Source organism: Erinaceus europaeus, chromosome 22 (assembly GCF_950295315.1).
Source record: "Erinaceus europaeus chromosome 22, mEriEur2.1, whole genome shotgun sequence".
NCBI classification, from domain to species: Eukaryota; Metazoa; Chordata; class Mammalia; order Eulipotyphla; family Erinaceidae; genus Erinaceus; species Erinaceus europaeus.
This window is the reverse complement of record NC_080183.1, coordinates 14,654,110-14,661,875: the sequence shown is the minus strand read 5'-3', so window position 1 is coordinate 14,661,875 and position 7,766 is coordinate 14,654,110. Positions and strand designations below refer to the sequence as shown.

Here is a 7,766-nt window from a genome sequence, read left to right as displayed (position 1 = left end):
CTGGGGCTGGGTGTCTGCACAGCTTCACCACTCCTGCTGCCTTTTTCTTTTTCTTTTTTTATAGTACCCAGTATTCCCAGGCGGTCTCCCATCCCAAGTACTAACCAGGCCCGACCCTGCTTAGCTTCTGAGATCAGATAAGATCGGCTGTGTTTAGGGTGGTATGGTCGTAGACCACCATTTTCTTTTCCTTTCTTTCTTTTTTTTTAATATTTTATTTTATTTATTTATTCCCTTTTGTTGCCCTTGTTGTTTTATTGTTGTAGTTATTATTGTTGTTGTCGTCGTTGTTGGATAGGACAGAGAGAAACGGAGAGAGGAGGGGAAGACAGAGAGGGGGAGAGAAAGATAGACACCTGCAGACCTGCTTCACCGCCTGTGAAGCGACTCCCCTGCAGGTGGGGAGCCGGGATTCGAACCGGGATCCTTATGCCGGTCCTTGTGCTTTGCGCCACCTGCGCTTAACCCGCTGCGCTACAGCCCGACTCCCTTCCTTTCTTTTTTTATGGATGGTGAGAGAGAGACAGAGAGAGAGGCCTGCAGCCTTGCTCCACTGCCTATGAAGCTTCCTCTCTGCAGGTGGGAACTGGGTCCTTGTGCTTGTAATGTGTGCGCTCTACTGGGTGCACCGCACCACGGTTCCCAGCCTACAGTGTCAATCCCCAACACCCTCTGTTCTCTCTCTCTCTCTAGTGTAGATGAATAATTTAAAAAAACAATACAGAGTTAGATGGGTGTTGAGACTGTGGGGGTGTGTGAAGGCCTCACAGAAATGTCTTGGGGGCGGCCATCTATAGGAAGTAGGGAGCAGGCTGAGTGACTAGTTTAGGAAATCGACAAAGGTTGTGTGTTATAGGTACACAAATGTGCAGTTTGCCCCGGGACCAGAGAGAAAGCTCTGGATAGTGCACCTGCAGGGCCATGCACACTCAGCCAGGTGCGAACCCCAGCGCCACATAGGAGGAGCTGTGGCCATGGGGAAGCTCCCTTCAGGTAATCTAGTATCTCTCCATGCTCAGCCTCTTTCTCTCTTTGTTTCTCTGGCTGAAGGTGGGGAGTGAAGGGGTGGGGGGGTTATACAGTGTCCCCAGAGTGGTAAAAGCCCTTCATAGAAAGAGGAGAGAGAGAGAGAGATCATGACACTGAAGCTTCCTTCCAGGAAGTGGAGCCTGGTTTGCATGTGTGACAAAGCAGCAGAGAAGAATTTTGTCTGGGGGGTCAGCTCACTTGGGAGGGCGCCTGTCTTTGCCATGTGCTTGGCCTGAGTTCGAGCCCCCAGTACACCCTGTGGGAGCGGGAGGTCCCTGGAGGACACTTTGGGCCCTGCCAGCCCCCTCGCCCCCCACCCCCAATGTGGAAAAGTTAGCCCTGAGCAGGGAGGCCCCCGCAGCAAGAGCAGATGGATTTAGGGATGGTGTGCCTGGTTGAGCACGTGTATCACCATGCGTAAGGGCCGAGTTCAAGCCCCCGGTCCCCACCTGCAGGGGGAAGCGTCACAAACGGTGGAGCAGGACTGCAGGTCTTTCTCTCTCTCTCTCTCTCTCTTACTCCCCCTCCCTTCCTTCTTAATTTCTCTCTTTCTCCAAAGTAAATAAGTTAAAAAAATGAATAATGAATTTAAAACAGTCCATGGCTATTATGTGGGCATATGTTGACCCGGGTGCCACCAGCAGCCGGACCCAGCCCTCTGCCACTATCCCTAGGCGTCAGGTGAGGCCACCAGCCGGAAGGAGGCAGGTGGGGCCGCGCCGGCTCCGGTCAGCAGGTCTGATAAGGAAGGCGTGTGTCCAGACCAGCCGTGGGTGTCTCCAGCCAGGCGACAGGAGTGGGGAGGGTGGGGCCCCATTCTTGGAGTGGCGGGGTACTGTGCTGGGTGCTGTGCTGTAGCCACAGGGCCCTGCCCTTCCCCCATGCGGAAGCTGAGGCCAGCAGGTAGGCTCTGTGCCAGGGCCACCGGGGACCAGGGGATAGTGGCCAGGCCTTCCTGCTGGAGACTGGGCTGAGTCTGGGTCCCAGGCAGGAGTCTCCTCGAGCTTCACTTCCTGCTTCATCCTCCCTCTCTCCTTCCCTCCCTCCCTCTCTCCTGGGTACATCTCCACCACAGCCTTCCTCCAGCCCTGCGTCCTGGGCAGGACCCTTTCTGAGAACCCCTCGGAGCACGACTGCGGGGAAGAATGGTTATAGGGCCGGTGAGACAGTGCACCTGGACAATGCACTGCTTTTTGGAAACCTGGGTTCAAGTCCGACCCACACAATAATAAAGGAAGCTTCCATGTTGTGGCCTCTTTAACTCTCTTTCTCTGCCTCTCTGTCTCAATCGAGAGAGAGAGAGAGAGAGAGAGAGAGAGAAAGAGAGAGAGGTGGGGTTGGATGGTGGTGCACCTGGTAGAATGCACATGTTACCATATGCAAGGACCCAGCTTCAAGCCCCTGGTCCCTACCCGTAGGGAGAAACTGCCGGAGTGTTGCAGCAGGGCTGCAAGTGTCTGCCTGCCTGCCTGCCTATCTATCTATCTATCATCTATCATCTCCCCTTCCCCTCTCAAATTCTGTTTCTATCCAATACAGCCCAGAGACAGACAGACACAGACAGGCTGTAAACAATACATCACAGCACCAAACCTCTCCCCACACCCAGTGCTATAATGATCCTAGGTGCCGCCAGAGGCTAGAACCCGGGTCCAGTGCATGGCAAGGTCGGCGCACTCCCAGGTGGACTATCACTGCCTCCTTGAATCCATTCTTTGTTCACTTCTTTATTTTTAATTATTTATCATGAACATAAAAGGGAGAGAGAATCAGAGCCTGGCTGGCACACGAACTAAACCCGGAGCCTCGTAGCTGAGTCAGAGGTTTTACCCACTCTGATGCCTCCGGGGTTGTCCGATTGATTAATTGATAAATTGATTGATTGATTGCCTCCAGGGCAATCCCTGGGCTCAGTGCCAGCACTTTGTATCCACTGCTCCCAATGGCATTTTTTTCCTTTTTTATTTTTCCATTCCATTTTTTTATTTGATAGGACAGAGAAAAATTGAGAGAGGAGGGTGAGATATGGAGGGAGAGAGAGAGAGAGACTTGCAGACTTGCTTCACTGCTTATGAAGCTTCCATCCTGTAGGTGGGGAGCAGGGACTTGAACCCAGGTCTTTGAGCATGGTCACCTGTGTACTTATGCCACCACCTGCCAGCACTCCCAGCCCAGGCTGCTCATGAACCCACTGACATTCATATGAAGTGTGACAAAGAACAGAGCCAGCCGTACCCACAGGTCAAGGAGATCACCTCTGTTCGAAAGGCCCAGGGAGCGGAGAGAAAGGTGGTTTCTGGTTCTGCATGACGTGAACTCACCACAGAAACGCCGGGTCCTGCTATTGCCCCCCCAGGCTTCTGCACACTTGCTGATGGTTCCGGCTGAGACCAGGCTGTGGTGAGGGTGAGCTGATGGGGTAGAGGGACCAGGAGATGTGAGGCGTCACAACAAAAATACAACCTGCAGTGAACCCAGAGGAGGAGGGGACTGGCATTCGTTTTCTCCAACTGAAAAAAAATAAGCTACCACAAACCCAGGGGCCCAGAACAATGGGCTTGGTTTATTTATTGGATAGAGACAGAGAGAAATTGAGGGGGGAGGGAGAGAGACAGAGAGACACCTGCAGCCCTGCTCCACCACTTGTGAAGCTTCCCCCCTGCAGGTGGGGACCAGGAGCTTGAGCCTGGGTCCTCGTGCACAGTGACAGGTGTGCTCTTACTGGGTGCACCACTGCCCGTCCCCAACATCTGACTTTTAAAAATGATTTGTTTATTGCACTCGAAGGAGGAAAGTTTGCAAGAGATAGATGATAGATGATAGACAGGCAGACAGAGCGAACCCAGGGCAGCACCGAGGTGTGCTGGGGCTGGGAATTGAACCAGCAACCTCAGGTGTACAAGTCCAGGCATTAGCCACCTCCCTGGCTGCACAGTCTGGAGTCCAGGTCTGGCTGAGGGCCCAGGGGCCACCAGGAAGCAATCACAGTATTGCTGGGACCCCTCACGATAGCCGGTCCCCTTGTGACCGGAAAACACCAGCTGCACCTTTCCTGGAGCTCCTGTCCTCTTCCTAGCTCATGTCGTTGTTAGGAGAGGCTCCTGGCAACACTGGGTAGAGTTCATACCTCACCAAGGACCTGGCTTCAAGCCCCCGGTCCCCACCTGTAGGGGGACAGCTTCATGGGTGGTGAAGCAGGGCTACAGGTGTCTCTCTGTCTTTCTCCCTCTCTGTCTCCTCCTTCCTCTTGATTTCTGCCAGTCTCTAGCCTATAAATAAAGATAATAAAAATAAAAGAGGGGGTTGGGTGGTAGTGCAGCGGGTTAAGTGCACGTGGTGTAAGGATCCCGGTTCGAGCCCCCAGCTCCCCACCTGCAGGGGGTGGTAGCTTCACAGGCAGTGAAGCAGGTCTGTAGATGTCTATCTTTCTCTTCCCCCTCTGTCTTTCCATCCTCCCTCTCGATTTCTCTCTGTCGTGTCCAACAACAACAACAGCTATGACAACAATAACAACCACAACAAGGGCAACAAAATGGGAAAAATGGCCTCCAGGAGCAGTGGATTCATAGTGCTGGCACCGAGCCCCAGCGATAACCCTGGAGGCAGATAAAAAAGAAAAGATGACTATAAAGAGAATCCCAGGGACGGGGGGCAGCCCCTTGGCCCCCAGAAATCAATGTGCAGCAGCAGGATTTCAGAGAAATTTACAAAGAAAGAAGGGGACTGGGGAGACAGCATGTGGTTCTGTAAAAAGATGTTTCTGCCTGAGACACCAAAGGTCCCTGGTTCAATCCCCAACTCCACCCTCAGCCCGAGTTAAACAATGCTCTAGTCTTTCTCCTCTCTCTTCCTCTCCCTCTGTCTCTCTCTTTCTCTCTCCTTCTTCCAAGTGTATCTTTCTCTCTGTATCTTTTTCATTAAATTAAACAAATAAATAATTTATTTTAAAAAGAGGGTGAGGTGTGACCAGGAAATAACTTAGCAGGTAGAGTGCAGGACTTGCATGAGGCTCTCGGTTCAATGACTGGTGCCCTGTGAACCAGAATGTTGCTCTGGCATATCTCTCTCTTTCTCTCTCTACCGCATATGAAACAAACTAAATATATTTTTTAATTTTAAATAGTGATTTGATAATTATTACCAAGACTATAAAATAACAGGGGTACAATTCCCACCACCAGAGTTCTGTGTCCCATCCCCTCCTTTGGAAGCTTCCCTATTTTTTATCCCTCTGGGAATATGGACCCAAATTCTTTTTTTTTCTTTTAAAAAAATTTTATTTAGTTAGTTATTTGTTTATTTATTGTTGGATAGAGACAGAGAGAAATTGAGAGAGGAGGGGAGATAGTGAGGGAGAGAGACAGAGAGATACCTGCAGCCCTGCTTCACCACTTGCAAAGCTTTCCCCTTGAAGGTGGGGACTGGGGACTCGAACCTGGATCCTTGTGCACTATAACGTGTGCTCAGACACTCCTTAAATAAAAAAAATTAAAATTAAATTCAGACTTTATTTAATATGATAAGGTAGAGATAAACTGAGAGGGGAGGGGAAGCTAGAGATGGAGAGAGACAGAGACATACCTGCAGCCCTGCTTCACCACCCTTGAGGCCTTGCCCCTGCAGGTGGAGACCAGGGGCTTGAACCTGAGTCCCTGTGTGCTGTACTGTATGCGCTTAATCAGGTGTGTCACCACCTGGCACCAACCCAAATTCTTTATGGGGAGCAGAAGGTGGGAGGTCTGGCTTCTGTCATTGCTTCTCTGCTGGACATGGGTGTTGGCAGGTGGATCCACACCCCTAGCCTGTCTCTGTCTTTCCCTAGCGGGGCAGGGCTCTGGGGAGGTGGGGCTCCAGGACACATTGGTCATCTGCCCAGAGAGGTCAGGATGGAATCATGGCAGCACCTGCAACTTGGTGGCTAAAAGGTGGTAAGATATAAAGCAGCACAAATTATTTAACAAGCAGGAACCCAAAGGTAGGAACACAGAAGATAAAATTAGGGGTCTTCAGGTGGGAAGAAGCTAGGAAGTCTATTTTATGTTTGTTCCAAGGGGCCATGACTTTTAGCCTACCTGCACGTTAGCTATCAGGCTCAGGTAGAAATGAAGGCTTAAAAAAAATGGGGGAGTCTCATCCAGGTGTATGCCATGTCTAAAGGTGCTGGTTTAAACCCCAGCACCACACAGGAGTGCCACAGCACTGGGGGAAGCTCTGGAAATAGGATTTTTGTTAAGGAGCAACCCAGGGATGGGGGACTGCAAGGGGAGGCCTGAAAAGCTCCATCATCTCACACCCACAGACAGGCAGGCTCCATGGCTGGGGCCCCGGCTTCCCCCACCCCCACCCTCTAACCCCTCCACCCCCCCCACCCCCCACCCCCCCCACCCCCGTCTGGTGCCACAGAGCTACTGCAGAGCTTGGCGGACAGCGTGGCGGAGGCGGCTGCAGCAGAGCAAGCGGTCCCCGGAGTCCCTGCAGACGCAGGTGTGCGTCAGCAGCTAATTTTATCGTGGCTGCTGGGAGAGGCTGAGCAGCTTCTATTTCAGGCTGAGCGGGCGACGCTGGGTTATATAAAGGCTGTCGCCGTGACCTGCATTGCCTGGTGACGGAGCCTCCCTCTCCTCTGTCACAACATGTCACCCTGCAGACAGCCACACACACACCCCCGGGCTCCTGGGGAGAGACAGGGGAGGGGTGTACTTGTGTGTGTCTCTGTGTGACTGTGTATGTCTTTCTGTGTGTATCTCTGTGTGTCTATGTCTGTGTCTGTGTTTCTCTGTGTGAGTGTCTATGTCTGTGTGTGTGTGTGCGTCTATGTGTCTGTCTCTGTGTGTGTCTGTGTTTGTGTTTATGTCTCTCTGTGTGTCTCTGAGTCTGTGTGTCTGTCTATGTCTGTATGTTTCTCTGTGTGTGTGTGTTTGTATCTGTGTGTGTGTCTGTCTCTCTGTGTCCCTGCAGGTTGTCACTAGCTCTGGAGGGGAGGATGCTGGCTGAGGCTGCTGGGAGCCGGGAGTGATTGTGAAGGAATTGGATCTGCCTGGTGGATCAGCATGACTCCAGCTCCAGCCACTCTTCATTTCAAAGGAGCCAAAGAGTTCTGTGTGCGGTTGCACACACATGCACACACACACACACACCTGGCCTGTGTACGCAGGAGCTTTAAATGTGCCCTCCTGGAACAAAGACAGACCGACAAACTTGAGAGCCTGGGGGTGGTGGTGGTGGATGTGATCGAATCTTACCCAGAATTTTCTTTCTTCCAGACCAAAATCCCTTCTGTCACCAGGCCTGTGAGTGTGGCAGAAAGCTTGCCACAGCTAGTCAGACGCAGCTAGTGTCTTACTGCTCCTGCCTCTCCTGGCAGAGTCTTCTTAGAGCTGTGAACTTGGAAGGGCCACACACGCACGGCAGGCTCCTAACACAGCGTGGTTCGCCTTCCTCTGGAGTCAGAGTACTAGGTTTCCCAAAATACCAGCGCTGCTCAGACAGCAGGAGCGGGGCCATGGGTGTAGCCTTCCTCCCAGCGGGAGTGGGGGGGGGCACATTCTGTGCTCCCCCCTGTCCCCCCCCCCACACTGTTCATTCTGGTTGGCATGATGGAGCCCAGGAGACATGGTGCAGGGAGGGAGGGTTCTACACAGGCTCAGCCTGGCGACTTGCTTTCTGCTCTATCACAGCTGCTCTCTCAGAGGCCTGGAAGCCATTGTCCAAGGCTCTTCTAGAAGGTTCTAGAGAGG

General features: G+C 52.3%; 1 pseudogene; it reads right to left on the bottom strand.

Moving 5' to 3' along the window:
- Window positions 1-55: 55 nt before the first annotated feature.
- Window positions 56-175, bottom strand: LOC132535473 (5S ribosomal RNA; annotated as a pseudogene).
- Between the last annotated feature and the right edge of the window lie 7,591 nt (window positions 176-7,766).